Source organism: Pinus tabuliformis, chromosome 7 (assembly GCF_031772625.1).
Source record: "Pinus tabuliformis cultivar Carrire ecotype Pingquan chromosome 7, CPIR1, whole genome shotgun sequence".
NCBI classification, from domain to species: Eukaryota; Viridiplantae; Streptophyta; class Pinopsida; order Pinales; family Pinaceae; genus Pinus; species Pinus tabuliformis.
Genome location: NC_142293.1, coordinates 1,537,538,850 through 1,537,558,887, shown reverse-complemented (window position 1 = coordinate 1,537,558,887; position 20,038 = coordinate 1,537,538,850). Strand labels below are relative to the sequence as shown.

The 20,038-nt window shown below is 35.8% G+C and overlaps 1 pseudogene across 1 annotated transcript; it reads right to left on the bottom strand.

The window, feature by feature from the left end:
- Positions 1-6,825: 6,825 nt before the first annotated feature.
- On the bottom strand, positions 6,826-8,711 carry LOC149253744 (trimethyltridecatetraene synthase-like; annotated as a pseudogene). The gene is made up of 2 exons (XR_016267108.1): positions 7,743-8,711; positions 6,826-7,670 (listed from the first exon to the last, which is right to left on the bottom strand). The product of XR_016267108.1 is annotated as a trimethyltridecatetraene synthase-like (transcript).
- Positions 8,712-20,038: the final 11,327 nt, after the last annotated feature.

Here is a 20,038-nt window from a genome sequence, read left to right as displayed (position 1 = left end):
GGATTTTAAGTTTGAATTTCTTCACTTAGACATAATTACGTAATTTTCACACTTCTTTTTCTTGAGAATCTCTTTGGTCATGTTTGTGCCATCATTCTTAAATTTACTTGATTGCAGAATTGAAGCTTAAACTATAATCCATAATCAAAGAGACCACAAAAGATCCCTTTTGGAAACAAGAAAATTGTAGATGTTTTATATATCAAGTTCAGTTGGAACATAGGTTTCCATTAGGTACCTTCTGTGTTGTGTCATACTTCATTCTTCATAGTATACAGTTTCCATTCTCTTCTCATTACTTTTCATAGGTGTTTACATCTATACTCATTTTCTAAACCAATATTCATGACGAAGGCTCCAAACCTTCTTATACATCAGGACGCACCAATACTTTTCAGTGGACTCCTGAGCAAACAACAAGAATTCTTATGATTCATAATTTAATTTACATTTATCATTGTTTACCTCAGTGCTCTCATTCTTTCCCTAACTAACATTAATACAATTTTCGGTTATTCTAAACCCATGAATATGAAACCTGTTGTAGATCTGATATGAAAATATAAGATAATGCAAATAACCTAGAAATAATATGAAATGATTCTTTATAGATCAAACCCTTAAGGTAGGGCAACACCATACATTCACTCCTTAAGGAAGGAGAACACTCCACAATCCATATGCCTGTTCATATAATAATCCTTGACTGTCTCCCATGTGGAGTCTCTAGCCTCTATATAGGCCTCATACATATAATACCATGGGTCATTACCATGGTTCCCTCATAGCATCAACTAATACCATGGGCCCATTACATTATTATTAACTACTTGTGGTCCCTTACATGACATGGGTTAACCACCTTATTTATTACTATGGTCCATCTCATTATTACATTATTACCTTGGGTACCTCCCTTGGTACCCCATATTATCCCCCCTAGGTATATAACATTCCACCCCCCTAAGCATGTTTCGTCCCCGAAACATGGGAAGAACATAAATAATAAGATTTACTCAAAAGAGTAGTCCACTAGTACCATGCACGTGCATCTAGCCATCCAAGAGAAAGGTGAACCCTCGATCTCGCTGGTGCCTTGCTCGCTTGAGATGGAAGTCGACTATGGTAGCTCTTCTGTGTGGATGTGTAGTAGGTGGATCTTCGTTCCTCTCGATCTGCCATGTGGGGGTTGGTGTCCATGTGGCTAATTGGTTGCCATCTTGATGGTTGTCTTGCGGGGTGATGTGGGTGATGATATGTTGAAGTTTTAACCCACGATGGCTTTTTCTTTACTTCACCTTGCTGTGGTGCCTGTTGTGGTGTCTTCTTTTTCAATATGACTTCAACCACTGAGCCCTCCTCTGATGTATCATCACCTGTAACCTTTTCTTCTTCAGCCTCTATTTGTGTTTGATGATTGATCATCAAAGGCTCATCATCTGATATGTCAGTCCCTGGAACATCTTTCGCTTCAGCGTCCATGTGCTCTACCTGCTTATTGATGGAAATATCCTGTAATGTAATTTTCTTCTTTTTATACCAGAGCTTCAGGAATTTCTTCTGCACATTAATATTGATAGTACCCACGGATTCCATCCAAGGATATCCCAAAACAACATCCATATTATCCATCTATGAAGCATAAAAATCACCATGCAACACATATTTATCCATATAAATCTTCAAATCCTTGTACACTTGAACATCCTCATTATCAACTTGTGCAGTTTCAATGTGTTTTGCTGGAACTTGCAATCTTTTTGCCAAATTAACACTTATAAGATTTTTCTTGCAACTAAGATTTATAGTCACAATGATTTCCTCCTTCTGAATCAATCCATGAACCTGTAATAAGGATATACCAGTAGGAAATAGACCCACATGTTTCGCTTTATCTTGTTTTCTAGCATGAGACCATCTGTCTAAAAGTAATTTTTCAAATTCTTCATCGGGCAGGTTCAAACACTTCGTTTGGTTAAGTAATCCCCACCATGTGGTTGCCTCATCTTCAAATTGCGCCACTACCCACCATTTCCAATGGTTTTTCCATACCCACTTCTGTTGTTTTATGTATTCTTCAATAGTAGGGCCATCATCTTTTCCTGTAAATAATAGAACCTTGCTAGAAGCCATGAAGAGGGTTTTGAAAAAAAAAATGGTGAAAATTTGAATTTGTCACAATTCTGTCAATATTGCTCAGAATCCCTATTATGACATATTTTTAGAAATGGAACAATCATTCTGCATCTGCCCATGGGATAGAAATCCTGATCTAGGCACTAGAATTCCAGATCTGCGCTGCTACTCTCCCGCCGTCACCCAGAATTTATGAAAAAAGAGCTGATTTTAAATCAGCGATATCTCTCTCATCCGGACTCCGATTCGACTGATTTTTTTTTTGAAATTGGGTATTTTTTCCCAAAGAATCCAGATCTGCAATTATATTTTTCAGATCTTGTACCAAGACGTCTATATTTGCGCCGCAAAATCGCTGCCCTGAAAATTGTCTGCAACCCCACTGATTTTTAGATCAGTGATATCTCCTTCATCCGGACTCTGATTCAACTGATTTTTTTTTTGAATTCGACTATTTTTGCACAAAGAATCTAGATCTGTAATTATATTTTACATATCTTGCACCAAAATGTACAGATATGACATGCAAAGTCGCCGCCCCTGAAACCCTGCAAAAAATTAAAAAAATCTCCACTTTTGTGCCCAAGAAAGTGCTCCGATACCACTTGTTGTAGATTTGATATGAAAATATAAGATAATGCAAATAACCCAGAAATAATATGAAATGATTCTTTATAAATCAAACCCTTAAGGTAGGGCAACACCATACATTCACTCCTTAAGGAAGGAGAACACTCCACAAGCCATATGCCTGTTCATATAATAATCCTTGACTATCTCCCATGTGGAGTCTCTAGCCTCTATATAGGCCTCATACATACAATACCATGGGTCATTACCATGGTTCCCTCATACCATCAACTAATACCATGGGCCCATTACATTATTATTAACTACTTGTGGTCCCTTACATGACATGGGTTAACCACCTTATTTATTACTATGGCCCATCCCATTATTACATTATTACCTTAGGTACCTCCCTTGGTACCCCATATTATCCCCCCTAGGTATATAACATTATCCCCCCTAGGTATATAACAAAACCATTGTATATATAATTTTTATAAGATAAGTTCAATCTCCAACCTTTCTGTGTCAAGTTTACTTCTTAGAGCTTTTGATACAAGCCATGATGTTTATACCATAGATGGAATCTCGTCTTAACGTTTGTCCATGGTTTTATCCATACTCAATTGTTTCTCACGGTTTGATAAACCCTCTTAAGTGCCACATGCATGCATTGTTCCAAGCATTACTTATCATTTGCTGATTAATTATCTACATAGTCTATTTTGACATATCTATATATATATATATATATATATATATATATATATATATATATATATCTTTCCTTATCATAGATTAACTCGTATTTCCATTCTTGCTTACTCTTGCTTCATGATGATGCACAGGCTTGGAAATCTGTAGGGAACCACCTTTTTCAAATTAAAAAAAGAAAAGAAAGAAATTGTAGAGTTTTTTCTTTTCTAGAATTATATTGGTGCAAGTGTAACAACGTAAAGTGATTCCTTTCATAGGCTCAACAAAACCTTGAGTATTTCCCATAAATTGGTGTATAGGTTTACAATTATGTAGGTTTCCGAACTTGGATTATTTTAATTATAGATAAATGAAGAGTTTTGATATGCTATAGTAACTTTGTTGTCACTATTATTTTCTAGGACACAAAAAGACTTCCTATTGATCCTTTCATAGATTTGTAAATATGCATAGCCCTGTGATTATTAAGTTTATACATATTTTTGTTCCATCACCCTTTGCCTATTCAGGTTACTATTTTGGAACAGCCAACTATGACTCTGGTCACCATGATCTCCTTCAAAGATCTTAACTAGAAACACCTAATTGTGGACAAGTTCCATGTATGGACGAAGTGACCATTATATTCTTATTTTAAACAACTTGTGTTTGATGCAAAAAGACTCGATTATTTAAAAAATTCTTTTTTAATTTCTCCAACCATTCTATAAGTATCCAAGCTTCAATCCTTAGTTTGGCCATTGTTTTCCAATCGCTTAATATGACTGTCTATGTTTCTTTATTCATATTTATATACCTTTCCTCATTAAAATTTGATGATACAACCCTTTCTTCTTGGTTGTAAATATAGTAATTAATCATATTGCTTAGATTTTATTATCTACTCATATAATATTATTAATAATAAAAATTTCACTAAATTTCACTACTATAATATTATTAATATTAAAAAAATAATATCCTATTATCTATATTAATATTTAAAATACAACATCATATCAATCCTAATAACTCAACTAATACATATTTTATAAAATAAATCTGCTACCGCTCATTATTAATATATTAATATAAAAAAGTGAATATAAAATTAAATATATTAATATTAAAAAGGCAATGTTCCCCTCAAAACCATGTTCGAATCACTTTAAAGCGATCTGAATGTTTAGAAAACAAATCTTACCTATTAAGAGCATGCGTAAATAATTTTGTAAAGAGCTAGCAATAAGCACATAGAGAGATCCAACAGATACATCTATCTAGATTAAATACTTGTATACGATTTGTCTAGAGGTTAAAAATATAAACAAATAATATTGATTAATATAATAAAAATATATTAATATATATTTGGAGTTAAATTTTATTCCAAAGATAATTTCTAAAATAATTTGAATTTTTATTTGTAAAAGGTTATCTTTATTTATATTTACATTATTAAGTTATTTATTGTCTTAAACATCAATTTAGATTCATTTAGCTTATTTACATTTATATTATAATGTTGTTAGGTTTCTGTGATTTGTATTTTGTGTAAAGTTTTCTTTTGGAGTTATTGTATCCATAATTGTTTGAATCCACTATGGAGCCATCCACCGTGGCCATCTCATTGGAATGAATAAATAGAAGTGTGAGATAAATGAAATAGGAAAGATAGTAACAGTCATAATTAATCATAATTTATTAATAATGCTTAATATTTAATACAATTAATAATTTTAATATTCAATTAAAATTAATTTAATTTGAGATTAAGTTTAAAATAAAAATAATTTCAATTAAATTTTTTATTTTCAATTATAATTGATTTTATTAGTTTTAATTTTGGAATTTATTAAGAATATTATTAAAATAAATTTAAAAGTTTTTATTTTAACTGATTTTAATTTATAATTAATTTAATTTAGAATTATTTTTACTTTAGAATAAATGATTTGAATTAATTTAATACTAATCTAGAATAAATGTTTAAGAATTAATATCAATATTAATGTTAATTATTAATAATATTAATATTAATATTAATATTAATATTAGTATTGATATTATTTTTTGGATTAAAAAATAATTTAATTAATTTTTTTTAAATTATTTAAAAATATATAAAAGTCTAAAATTATTTAAGTTGTTTATTGTTAAAGATTAATGTAAATTCGTTTAAATTTAAACATACTAGAGGTCTATTGAAATATTTAAAAAAATGTATTTTAACAAATTTGATCTTTAAGGTCTGAGTAGATTTTCAATTAAGATAGATATAACCTGATTTAATTATTAATTATAAATAATTATAATTATAATTATTAATTATTTTATTTTTATTTTTATTTTTATTGAGGAGAGAGACTCATTCTATAACCCAATGTGAAGGTAATGTGTAAGACCCACTGTATGTCTGTCGATCTTAAAATAAAAATAAATCTCTAAATAAAAACTCAATGCTAACAATAATAGTAATAAAAAAACATGTTATACATAATTAATTAGTTGTGCATATACCCTGATATAATTTAATGTAAAGTAGTTAGAAATAAAAAAAAATATGTGAGTAAGATGTTTAAACTTGAATTTTTCAAAAATATTTTAAAATGTAATATCAACTTCATATAAATCTAAAAAAATATTAAAAGAAAATATCAATACACATGTCATGTAATCTCTATAACATTCAAAAATATAATTTAAACAATAAATTACACATTATTTTTTTCACTAGAAAATAAATTTACACTTAAAATAAAATTGATAAACATAAACTCATATAAAATCTATGTTTAAAATAAATTTATGCTGATTTTATTTTTGCCTAAATATTACATTATATTATAATGTCTTTATCATATTGGAGAGGGCCTTTTGCACGAGGAAAACTAACCACGGTTGCAAACCACCGCTGAATCAAGAATGATTCAGTGTAAAAAGATGTGTTTCTGCCTATGAATGAGAATATATTTAATAACATCAAGAAGAAGAAAGAATTCAAACATGTCGTACATTTCTGGATCAAGAACATTCCAAGAGCTAATTTCATCCCGTCATTGAGAAGTGCTTTGTACCTCAAAACCATATTTTCCTGATTCCCCACAATGGATTCAGCAATACTCTACTTTGTATCTCAAAACCATATCTTCCTGATTCCCCAGGATGGATTCAGTAATACTCTGCAGTTTTCATGAGCTCTGCTGATAGAACAAGTCGGCTCACTGAGTCCCTCTTCTCTGCAACTCGTCCATTTCATGGCTTGGCAGTAAGAGAGATCACTTCCCTTGCTTTGTTCACTATAATTCTGAGACGAGGCAGTTTTGGGAAATTTCCAAATTTTATTTAAAATTTAATTATAAGTTAATGTAAAATCTAATTATAAGTTAATAATCTATTTAAAACTTACCTGGCAAAAAGAAAGACTGCAACGAAAATAGACGGCCATGGACTTTATTACTAATATAATTAATACAAGCACTGCAAATCACATATTACAACACTCGGCAACCATGGCACACTGCACAGGTGGAGACCCTGTGTAATAAGAGCAACTACTACTAGATTCACTTACATATCAGGTGCAGATCAACTTATCCATAGACGAGGCCAGACACGACCTTTTCAAGGGGGGCAGGAATTTAAGTTATAGAGGTGGGAAGGCAGGCGAGGTCGAGCCATTGCAACAAGAGGGTATGTTTTAGGAGTTGTCAGCCCAAATGTGTCGCCCATGTCCAAGTCCTTAGGGTTTTGGCCATCAGGCAGCTTCCACTGGAATCCATGGATGAGATTAGCCAGAGATATTTGAACAACTTTAAGTCCCAGATTATATCCCGGGCACATCCTCCTCCCCGATCCAAATGGCAGGAGCTCGTAATCTCTGCCCTTCACGTCCACCGTGCTCCCTTTGAATCTCTCTGGCCGGAACTCGTCGGGGTTCTCCCATAACTCGCCGTCCCGGCCGATAGTCCACACGTTGACGAACAACCTCGTGTTCGCAGGAATGTCGTATCCTGCGATTCTGCAGGGCTGAGTGGAGAGACGGGGGACGAGCGTGGGAACCACTGGATGGAGCCTCATCGTCTCCTTCACTATCCACTGCAGATAATCCAGTTCACTGATGTCTTCTCTTGCACCCACCGCTCTCGTCCCACAACTCTGTCCAGCTCTTCCATGGCTCTTTCCAAAGTCTCCGGATTTTTCAGGAGCTCCGACAGGCCCCACTCCACCACCGTCGCAGCGGTCTCGGTGCCGCCCGCGATCATGTCCTGCACACAAACAATTCAAAAAAGATTAGCAACACCATGGCAATGAGAGGGGAAAAGTTTCAAAGTACATACCAGAGTGTATGCTTTGACTCTGATTCGATTCAGATTGACTTGGGGGTCGTCGGCCTGCTGCAGCAGAACATCCACCATATCCTTAGCCACATAATTCTCCACGCCTTTTCTTCGTCTGTCGTGCTCTTCCACTACTTCCTCCAGAAATGCATCCAACCGCTTGCTCACCTTCTTCATTCGCCTGACGTAACCCTGGAGATCCAGCCAGGCGAGCCACGGTATAAAGTCTCCAATATTAAAAACCCCGTTCAGCACAAACAGCTCTTCCAACATCTCCTTGAATTCCTTGGACCTCATCTTGTTCCCCACTTCCTTGTCCAAATACCTTCTTCCCAACACCATGCGGGAAATTATATTATTGCTCATAGCATATGTCTCTTCCCTGATTTTTACAGGGAGGCCCAGCTGGCAGGTTTCGAACACTGAATCTACCATTCGGGCCACCTCTTCTATTCTGATGTGCTCGAAGGATTCGAGGCGCTTGGCACTGAAGAGCTCCACGAGGCAGATTTTCCTGGCCAGTCGCCAGTGCTCTCCGTAGGGAGACCAGGTGATATTGCAGGAGTTGTAGAGCGTGTATTTCCCGGCTGCGACCCGGGGTCGGGACGAGAATGTGAGGTCGCGTGTCGTAAGAAACTCTCGGGCCATATCAGCCGAGGAGGCGACCACGCAGGGCATGGATCCGAGTCTGAGATACATGAGGGGGCCGTATGTTTTGGAGAGTCGATCCATCGACCTGTGGGGTAGTTTTCCCATGAGATTCAGGTTTCCGATTATGGGCCAAGCATTGGGACCGGGCGGCAATTTAGCAGAGGGACGAAGTCGCCAGTAGATCAAGCAAACTGATACGATTGCCAGCAGAAGATAGGCGAGCATGGGCATTTCTGGAAGAAGAAACACCGACAGTAAATCCATTGAAAAAGCGGAAGATTGCAGTTACCCAGGTGCCGTGTGGTATTACAATAATGCGGGGGAGCGTTGTCACTATATAGCTAAGCGCGAGCCATATTGACACTTGCTTTCACCGTAAACCCGTGTACATAATTTCTGCGGCAAACACACTTAACGGTTGCGGAAATGGGTTGATGCATCATCCATGGCTTATGCGGATGCCAGATGATCCCCATGGGCATGATGGCCAATAAATAATAGTCCTACAGTACGTAATCCAGTATGGCGAAATTAAATTAATGTTGAAAACCCATTTCAAGTGAATTCAAATTTGAATTTCAAAGGGCGCTATTTTATCTATTCCAATATTTGGTGCTTTTAATTAATTAAGCTTTTACTGCAGCTTGGCCCTTTTCATTTTTTGTGATAACCTCCAGCAGGCACTTTGCGTCTTGCAAGTTTTCCATGGATCTGGCTATGAATATTTATATTCCAGAAGATTATGTTAGAAGGCGCTGCAAGCCAAATATATCAATGCAGAAACTAGATGGCCGACTTTCTTTCAACGATGTGGAGGTTACTATTATTACACATCCATGTGGTGGCTACTATTATTATTATTTTTTATAATTACAGATCATAGAGGTACGTTTAGGGAACTAGCTCGCCTGGTGTTCATGCCAAATATGAACAATTTGTTTTTAATGCATGAAATATTTTAGGGAACTAGCTCGTAGTGTTCACACCAAATATGAACAATTTGTTTTTAATGCATGAAATGTTTTTTTAATTATATCAAATTTATGTTTATTTAATTTTTTTTTTAGCTATAACAAAATTAAAATTAATTAATTAAATTGTGATAAAATATTTTCCACTATTATATAACAATTTAATATGTATGAAATGTTTTTTTAATTATATCATATTTATGTTTATTTAATTTTTTTGCTATAATAAAATTATAATTAATTAAATTTTGATAAAATATTTTCTAGTGTTATATTTCGGCCTGGAGTATGCCGTAAAACTGCTTCTGCTTGGCTAAGAGCTCGTCTTCCTCGGACGTAAGGAAACAGGTTAACGGCCCAAGACCCAGAGGCATCTGGCAGGAGTGAGAGCCTGCTCCCGATTACGGACCACCAGCAGGGTTATGTCAGGTGGCGTGGTTTTCCTATTTAACAGTGATGAGTCAAACCCAGCATTCGCGGATAGCAGCCAGAGATGGCTGTCCTCACTGTTGGTTTGACACCTGAGTTGATAGGTTTTACCACCTTCGGAAAAAAAAAAAAAAAACAATTTAATGAATAATTTTATAATAAATATTTTTATTTAAACAATCATTTTTATTCACATAAATATCCATATCGTTATATAAATATTTCATATAAATTGAAAAAAATACTTTATATATACACTTTACAATGAACCATAAAAATTTATAACTTAATTTTCTTTATTAATAGATAGTTATAAAGAACCATATTAATTTTCTTTATTAATAGATAGTTATAAAGAACCATAAAAACTTATAAATTGTTTTTTTTATTAATAGATAGTTATAAAGAAGTAGATATTTTATTAATACAATATATATTAATAATTTATTTCATATAAATATTTTATATAGATCTAGAGATACTTTATATATACACTCCACTACTAACCATGAAAACTTATAAATTGATCTTTTTTATTAATAGTTAGTTATAAAGAAGTAAATATCTTATTAATAATGGATTTCTTTTATTTATATAATAACTGATTACTTAATATTTATGAGTTATTTTCATTAATATTTATTAAAATTTAATATATATATATATATATTATTTTTATTATTAATTATATGTATCAATATCATATATAAAATTGTGTAAACTCTCATAATTTATGTTAATTTAAATTATTATTTATCAATTATAATTTTTAATTTATCATTTTGAAAAGTGCGTAAAAGATCACCATGATCATAAAATCTTACAAATTGCATAACTATAACAAAGTCTACAACTCTTCTGTAGGAAACAAATAGATGGTAGCATGTGCACTTTACTTTCCCAATCCTTGCCATTTTAGATACAATATTAACATAACATAAAGATAAGCTTTTAAGAATATAAATCAAAATATCAAGGCCAACATCTCAAATATTTTTCCAAGTGCAATAAAGACTAGCAATTAAATTGCATTGAACAATCTATGAGTTATTAGACATTCATTTAAACTTGAAGTGGAAGTTCAAATGCTTGGAATTTATTTCCTTATAGCATTAGGTTTTTATTGCAACCATACAAAGGTTAAGATGAAGGCATATAGATATTTATTTCACTTCAAAAATCAAGTACTAATCAAATATAAAATAGGTAAGAAGACCATAGAAACACCTAGTGGAGTTATTGGAACCTTGTTGAAATACAAGTACTTTAGTTACATTGCAAAGGTCTCACAAACATCAACTTATATTAACTTTCATGGCTTGAGTTTTGGCTATAAAGGAAATTCAAAACTAAGCTTAGAAATTTGGTGTTTAATAAATTGAGAAGATAGTTTTTTTTTTTTTGTTAAGCTTGGTAGATTCTTCTTGTTCATTATAAAATAAATATATCCTGGTTAGGTGGTCTCAACTTTCCCAGCGGGAAACCACATCTGTTGACCACCTAACCGCAGTTTAAGTTGTCTAGTAGCAAAAAATACTTATTCTATCTATCCAAGCTATATAAACTTTATAGTCATGTCCACAACCATATTCTAGTTGTCTATACATATATACGACTATAAACTGTAAACTAAAAGCTATCCGCATGTAAACAAATAAAAAAAAGGACTAAGAGTCAACATTCTATTCTTCCTGTTTGGTGGGAGTCGAAGCCACCGGAGCTGGATCTTTTGTGCTGGAACCTGGAATCTCAGTCAGCACGAACAGGCATGGGAAATTTTTCTCTATATGATCCAGGTGGCCATCCTACTTCTGTAATTGAAATTGAAGTTTTTGAAAGTCCTATTTATAATTTGGAAAGTCCTAGACAACAATCATCCAGATTTGCTCCATGGCCTTGCCCAGAAGGCATTTCATGAGCCAATACAGATAAATGGACTATTTGTATTGTGCCTCTTGACCTTTGGTGTGTCCCGGGTCCGGAATCAGGATCTTCCAATGCTCTGTGTCTGTTGGCTCCACACTCGCTTGACGATTTATATTTTCCTCTCATTCGGCTATGAGTCATTTGATTTCCCCTATGGTGCTCCCTGCATACGCAACCACTACTTTTTGGATCAGGTTGGCCACGAGCTTCCTACCCCGATGTTTGCCCTTGGTGCTCTGCTCAACCTCAACCTTGCTCCCTCGCAGTCTCTTCCTGTGACCCTTGGTAATCGCTGCTCAAACCATAGCCACAATACCCCTGTACCTTCCAAGCACCTTTAAACATTGTTTTGAAAAAACCTCTGTGCTTTTCTTGGATAAGGAAAGTTACCTCCCTGCTAACCTATTGTGGAAGCAAGAAACCATAATTTCTAAAATGTTAATTTCTAAATTGCCTTCATCCCACGGTTTTGACAATGCAACAAATCTGTCACCCATGATTTATGTGCATAACCCTCGAGCATAAGGGACCTCCACCCGAGACTCCCGAGACGCCCCTGCATGACCCCTGCCTTGCTCGCACTGTGACCGTGGTCTTGGAGGCGAGGTGCATGGCCACCCACCAAACTTGTAACCTAGAGGTCAAGCCTGAAGGAACCGCGCCCCTCATCTCCGTTGCCCTCATTGACTGCCTCTACCCCCATTCCCCTTGACTCAGCCTCTGCTTAGCATGACTCAGATCCTCCCCGTGACCTGACACCTGAACCCCAACACTCACAAGGCATCATGCCCCTAGCTTACTCACCACTCGGCTTCTTAGCGACTGGCTTAAGCTAGCCCGACCAGCATTCTCTGCGTGCCAATTCTCCCATTAAAGAAGACCCCGACTCGTGACAGTCTTCCCTCGCCTAACACTCCTTAGGGGCTTGGCGTTAGAGCATTTTAGGAATTGGAGTGGTCCAACCGCAACGATAATTGCCACTTCCTTACCTTCGACTCCTGGGTTTTCCAGGCATACAATAAGCAACAAATCACTCAGATAGACTCCCTCCCATCCCATCCCTATAATCCCCATGCGAGATAACAGAATGCCAAACTTAAGAGACAACCAAGCAGACCCCCTGGAATTGGGATTGTTCCCACAGACCACCTCCTCCAGGCTAATTCCCCCACCCCAGTTACTCGCCCACACAAGCCCCATGCCCCCATGAAAGCCCCAGTTACTAGACCAAATGTAGGGAAGCATAACAAAGTGTAGGTTGAACCAGTTAACATACCCTATTATTTGTGTTTGAAGACATCGTATCTCATCTCTTTCTCGAATTCGCCGCTCCTCTTTCATCATCGTCACCTCTGTGCTTACACCCTCCAAATTATTCTCTCTCTTTATGGTCAGTAAACTCAATTGCATGCAAATGCCACCTTCCCTCCTCTTGCTTGCCTTAAGCCTGCCGACGGCCACCACGCCCTGCGTGTCAAACATGTGGGATGCAGTGGAACCATCCCTTCTTGTGCTTTTCATTATGACAGCCTTAATGGCTCTATTCGCCAGCTCACACCCTAATCGGGGGGAGAAGATAGTTTTTTAATTTACTCAAATGAATTAAATTACAATACAACTTACATTACAAAGGTCTCACAAACATCAACTTATATTAACTTTCATGGCTTGAGTTTTCGTTATAAAGGAAATTCAAAACTAAGATTAGAAGTTTGGTTTTTAATAAATTGAGAAGACATAAATTTACTCAAATGAATTAATTACAATAAAAATTAATTTATCCAGTTGTAACAAGCTAATTTGGTTATTATGAGAATGAGTTTATGCTTTCATAGAAAAAATGTTATTTCGTAACATAGTATAGTTGAAAGGAAGCCTAGAATTTAAGAAGCATTATCGTGAGTGAACAATTTGTGTTTGTGCTCAGAATCACAGACTCAAATTATATTATGAATTATTTAGTTGAAGAAAATCATTCATATATAGTTATTATTGTGTGCACAAATAGATTGTTCTACATACATTATGGAATGATTGGACCTATGACAAAAGAAGAGAAGGAAGATAACTCCCATGGGTAGGACAATCATTGTAGAGGGTAACCCCGTTGATTTGTGATGACCTTAATTCAATATGAGTCACATATTGTCTATTCATATCTCAACAATATAATATATTTTCACCAAGTGGTTCATGGCCAAATCCCAACAAATATGGGTTGTTATTTCATAATGCCAAAGATTTCAAAGTTTCAAAGCATACACAATGTAACACACCCAATCGGAGGTCATTATCATCTTCTACTCATCGAGAGCTTTCTCATCTCATTATAAGCTCTAGGAATAATGTTATGGAACTCAAAAGATGTACCATTTTATGCCAAATCAACATTCATACAACTGACACATAGTAGTCTTACACCCATGTCTCATCATGATATTGCACCACATTTGTAAGCCAAACACCTTGGCTTGCTAGGTCATATCCAAATCTTGGTTTATATTTTATCCTTCCTGCAGTCATATCCCATTCTTCAAGATTTTTAGGTTTTCGGATGTTAATGATTTCTTATTAGTATGTTAAAAATATGTACTTCCATGTCATCTACCATGGAAATTGTAACTCGGTCCTCAACATCCACACTGTTGACCTAGATTGGATCATTATATTTTTTTTCATTCATGTCGATGCTTTTAGAGTGGAATGGAGAAATCAGCTCACAAGACCATTTCTATCAGTAGGACCCAGTTTGGAAAATCGACATCTGAAACCTTCCGAGAGAATTTTGAGGCATCAAATGACATTAACCAAAAACCTTAAATTTATTATGAAAAATAAATAATTTTAAAAAGAATTATAAATTGAAACTAAAAAAAATGTAATTTATAAATGAATAATTTTATTCATTATCTACATTATGATTTGAAAATATAAATCGTTGTGTGGAGAAACTCTCTACATCTCATTATGAGGAGATATGTAGGTGTTAGGCCTAACATAAAAAAATATTAACATTTTTAACTGCCTACTCACTATGTTGAAATTATATATTATTGAATTTATATTAATATGTTGAATTTATAGAACATAAAGGATATTTTTTAACCCTTTTTCAATCATTCCTAAAATTGAAATGGAGATGGAGATTAATAGTTGCACCATTCCTAAAATTTAAATGGATATGGAGATTAATAGTTGCACAAATAGCGTTGATCCATTGAATACAACGTGTTGGGCGTAGTTATGATCATGATAGGGATCTACGCTCTTCTGTGGGGAAAATTGAAGGATATCAAGGCCTCAATGGATGAAAATTATTTCGAAGGATTTCCCAAATGCGAGGAAATACTATCACAAAATGAAAATAAGGTAGATGACATAGAAGCTATGTCGAACAACCCCATGAATGTGAAGATTTAACCTCTTGAATTACACGCAATGAAACAATTTATTGTCAAATAGAGAGTACAATTTGTTAATTTAGAATATGGTTATGGAAATTTACTAAAACAATGTGTCCTTATCATTATTAACCACTCCTCTATAACACACAATATAAATACTTAATGAATTCTTGAATATTAACTTTTTGGCAATGTGTAATAGAAACAAATATTTTTTAAACCAATGGTGATGATTTATTAAATTTTAAGTCATAAAAATTCATAATGTAAAGTTTGTCATCATACTCTCAGCATTAGTGCATACCTATTCATTTACATGGCTTCATCAGTTTTCATACAGTTGCAATTCCTCCTCAACAAGGGTATTAGTGTATACAATATATGCACATACCATCAACCATGTTCAACCTTTACCTGCATGTCAGAATATAATAAAATGGGATCTCAAAATTTTAATACAGAATGGCGGACATAACTTGCCAAACACACAACTTAATGACCAATAATAAATGAAATGTAGTACCAACCAACACTATTCACCACTGGAATCCTTAGGTTTCAACACTAATATGGGCATACGAAAGAAACCAAACTGCATTGACCCAACATGATGAGCAATATAAGCATTAGTTATGGTTCATAAATTGATATTTGGTAAATTTCATCACATTTTTAAAGCATATTTTATATACATATAGTACACTCAACTAATACATACCACAAAATTACATATGGCCAAGACCAAGCCTACATCATGAAAGACTCAAAAGAATCCTTCTTAACATGAAAATATCATTTCAATGTCCATGTCCCAGATTGTGAAAATGATTACTCGGTACAACAATGAATTCTTACATAGTGGCCACTTCGTGTGAGGAAGCCCCACATATTAAGATCCACATTGGATCTTTACAAATATCATCACATGAATTGCAGATGATATGTCATCCATTTTAAAGCATCGTACTTAACAAGTTACAGATTGAAAAATGAGAAGTATTTGGTATGATTTCATTGCATTATTGACGTAACTGTGCCACCTGCAAAGAAAATATAGAATTGATCAATCTAAGTAATTTTTCCACTATCAACAAATCCTTCTCACTTTTCTAAGTTCCACCACTGCCTCACATTCATTTACATCTGAATTCAACCCAAGACAAGACTGAAGACATTTGCTCCAACCATCCATAACCTCTAAATTCAAATGCACAAAATGTTGCATATGGGATAGATGTGGCTAGTCTCAAATTTGTCTAAATCTTTTTCAAATATGCCTGTCACATATAACGATCCATTGAAGTCATCATAAAAGAAATCTGTAAGATGAAAATCCACATTTTTACCACAACTCTTTTCCTGATCTAATAATAATAATGGGTAGTATGTACTGTGCTTTTAATTTTTATAGAGTTGGAAATATGTACAATTTGTAGTTTTCATCATTACCCTACTCCATTGAAGTTGAATGGAGTAGGGTAATGATGAAATTGTAAGTTTCATTCATGCATCTTAGAGGAACCTACCTATAACAATTAGACAACAGTTTGTTAAAACAGTTCATTATAAAATTTTCTCAAAACATAATCGAACTAAAGGTTTCTTCCATTTAAGCTTAAGGTCCTCATCTGCATTGATATCACAAATATCAAGAAGACTATTGAAATTATGTCTTCCAAACCTCAAACTTGATAATTGGTTGCTCTCGGGCTTGTCTAGTGCGAGTTATGGTGAAAAGTATTTGTTCACGGTGCAAATATAAATTAATGTTCAACCATAATTCAACAACAATGTGGTTGTGGTTATGAACTTTTAATTAAACTTGGACTCCATCGGTGGTAAAGAAGACATTAGGAAATATTTCTAGTGTGTATCACAAGACATAGAATAAGAACTATGTCCAACAGAAAAGGGAAAAAAATCCACAAAAAAGCGATGTGAGGTTAAAATAGCATTCTCCTTGCTATGAAATAGATGTAGAACTTCAGACATTGGGATCTCACAAATGTTGTGCTCCCTCTTTCAAATGCTCATAACTCTAATACCTACTACTTTATGGGTGAAGTATAAAGACTGAGTATTTTTAAAAAATGATGGAAATTGTTATCACTAAGGTTGTTCCCTTTGACTCCTAAGGGAATACGGCTGAGGTAACCACACACCAATCTTTGGACTACAGGTCCTAGCCTACCAACAGTCAGAGAGGGCTCTCTCTTTAGGATTTAGCTTTCTTTAGGGGTGATTTTAGGCTAGATATGAGTGCATGAGTTTGATTTAAGTTTGGTGGGATGGTTGATCTATTCAAGCAGAGTTGGCATGCAAAGTGTAAGAAGTTCAAACCATTGGGCATGGAGTCCATGAATGTGAACTGATGGATGTGTTTTCTTTGCGTAGAAGAGAGGAATATGGAGCAGGATAGCTACACATGGCACAATGATTAATGCTGGAACAAGGATGAAATGGAGGTCAGGGGATGCGAGGCGATTAAGGATCTCTCATCCAGCCAAAGAGGGAAAGTGGATGAAGGATAAATAGGAGCAATGAAGAGTTTCCTAGACAGCATTCAGAAACGAGAAATAGCTTAAACATGATCAATTAAGTATGCATATTCATCACTAATTCAGAGGAAAACATAGAAAAGTTACAAGAATTGAGCACAGAGGGCATGGAAGCCAGGTCTGAACTATTCCTTCTTCCTACAACTTAGATTATGATATATAGATGATACAGATACATATACGCTGATAAACACAGAGGGAAGAAAGACTTATTGGACCATGAGCAAGAACGAGAATTCCATATCAAGCTCTTCAGCCATTGAAAGCACAACCATCCAGTTCAGATGCAAATATTCCAGCATTCTTTGATTATAAAAGCTCTCAACATATACAGCGCAAGTCTAGAATGAGGAAATCAACCAACCAACCCTTTTCACAATACAGAGGGTGGTATAAATAGAGAAAATATCTAAAAAATATCTACAACAGCAGATCTGAGACAGATCTGAAGAAATAAATGCTTCTAACCTAACATCTGTTGAAAATAAATGAAAAAATGTCTATCTAACAGCTGCGCTGGGGCAGCAGCCTCAAGAATGGATAAATATTGGTCCTTTGCTGCAATGCGCTGGCAATTTTGCCATAACTGCGCCTTGGGACTTGCAGCACTGCTCCTATGTGTCTTTGTACATTGTCTCTGCAAAATCTGGGCCTTAAATCTCCTATCTGCTCCCTTTAGGCGGTTCTGCTGCTTTTAGGTGGCTTTAATGTGCACTAACTTTGATCTGGTGAGCTTTAAATGGGCCTTTACTGCTTCTTTGACTTGGATGGAGGCCTTTAATGTTCACCTGCTTTGATATTGTCGATCTGATACACTTCACCGCTTCACTGATACTCTTTAATCGAATCTGGGCTTTATCTTTCCTTTGATACTCTTTGACACTTGAATCAGGCCACTTTCTCTCCCCTGATATACTTGAAACTGTCAAATCGCCCCTTTTCTGCCCTTTAAGGCAAAAATAACTGTTGCGATGATTTACATGGCCTTTGGGATGCTATCGGCGCTTGGCCGATCAAAACACTGCTAAAAAGTGATGAATCAATGCAAAAATGGCAGAGATCGGGCATTGATGGCTTGCCGAGGCAAAAAACCTGCTATTTGGGGCAATTTGGGCCTGGAGCGATCCAAGAATGGCTGAGAAATGATCATGATCCCTTGGAGAAGGAGCGCGCTCAGCCGCCAAAGTGAAAATATGAAGAATGGCCCTTTTCCTTTATAAAAGGCAAAATGCTCTTTAAACATGAATTTTCATGAAAATTGGGCGCAAAATGAGCACTGTAGCATAGATTAAATCCGGGCCGTTGGATCGTGCGAGGGCAGATCCAACGGCTGGTGCTAAATCGGCGATCGGTGGATCGGCAGATCCAAAACACAAAACCTCCGAAATGCCGCGGACCCGAAATGCTATAGGCTCTTTCTTTTATGGAGATCGGGTCCGGCCCGTCGGCGATTTCAAATCGGCGGATTTACAAAGAAATGGGTCTGCGGACCCGAAATGCCTTTGAACTGTTCTTTATAATTTTTCGGCTCCGGCCAGTCGGAGCTTTATGTGGGCTGCGATGCGATTAAACATGGGCCGTTGATCTGGGGCCCTGAATGGGCGGCTGCGATTAAGTCGACATTTCGGCAATCGGCGGGGCGGAGGGTTTATACATATGCGATCGCCGAAATGATGTGGGCCGTTGGTCTGGGCGGGGCGATGGACGGCTGTGATCAACTCGGCATTTCGCGTCGGCGGGGAGCATGGGGCGCGGCTTTATTATTGTTGCGATCACCGAAAATTGGGGGGGGGGTTGCGACTTAATATGGGCCGTCGGATCTGAGGCTTGATCGGACGGCAGCGATATGTATAATGGGGCGATGCGATGCGATAAAGCGAAAAATGCGGGTTTTTACGTTATAACTTAAGTTTTTATAAAAAACTTAAGTTAAACGATAAAGCGGGGATATGCGATAGAGCGGAAATATATGGAAAATGTGGGATATATGGTGCGGATGGCTTCCGATAACAAAAAAGAAGGCCTGTAATGCATCGGAGGTGGGTTTATATGATCGGAGGCATGTTTTTCACAATCGGAAGGAGTCCGAAAGCATTATAAGGGGCTTTTATGCATTGGAAGGAGTCCAAATGCATCAGAAGGTGGCTAGAGAGGCAAGATGAGGGTTCTTACTAAGTTTCAGGCAAACTTAGTAATTCCCAAGGGAATATTTATGGTTATATTTCAACCAGGGGAGGGGATATGTATATAAGGGAGCTATTTAGCATAGTTTAATAGGGGAAGGGGAAATAACATGGGGATTTATATAAGAAAGTTAGAAATTAGTATGAATTTGTGGAGCAAGTGCTAAGTATGAG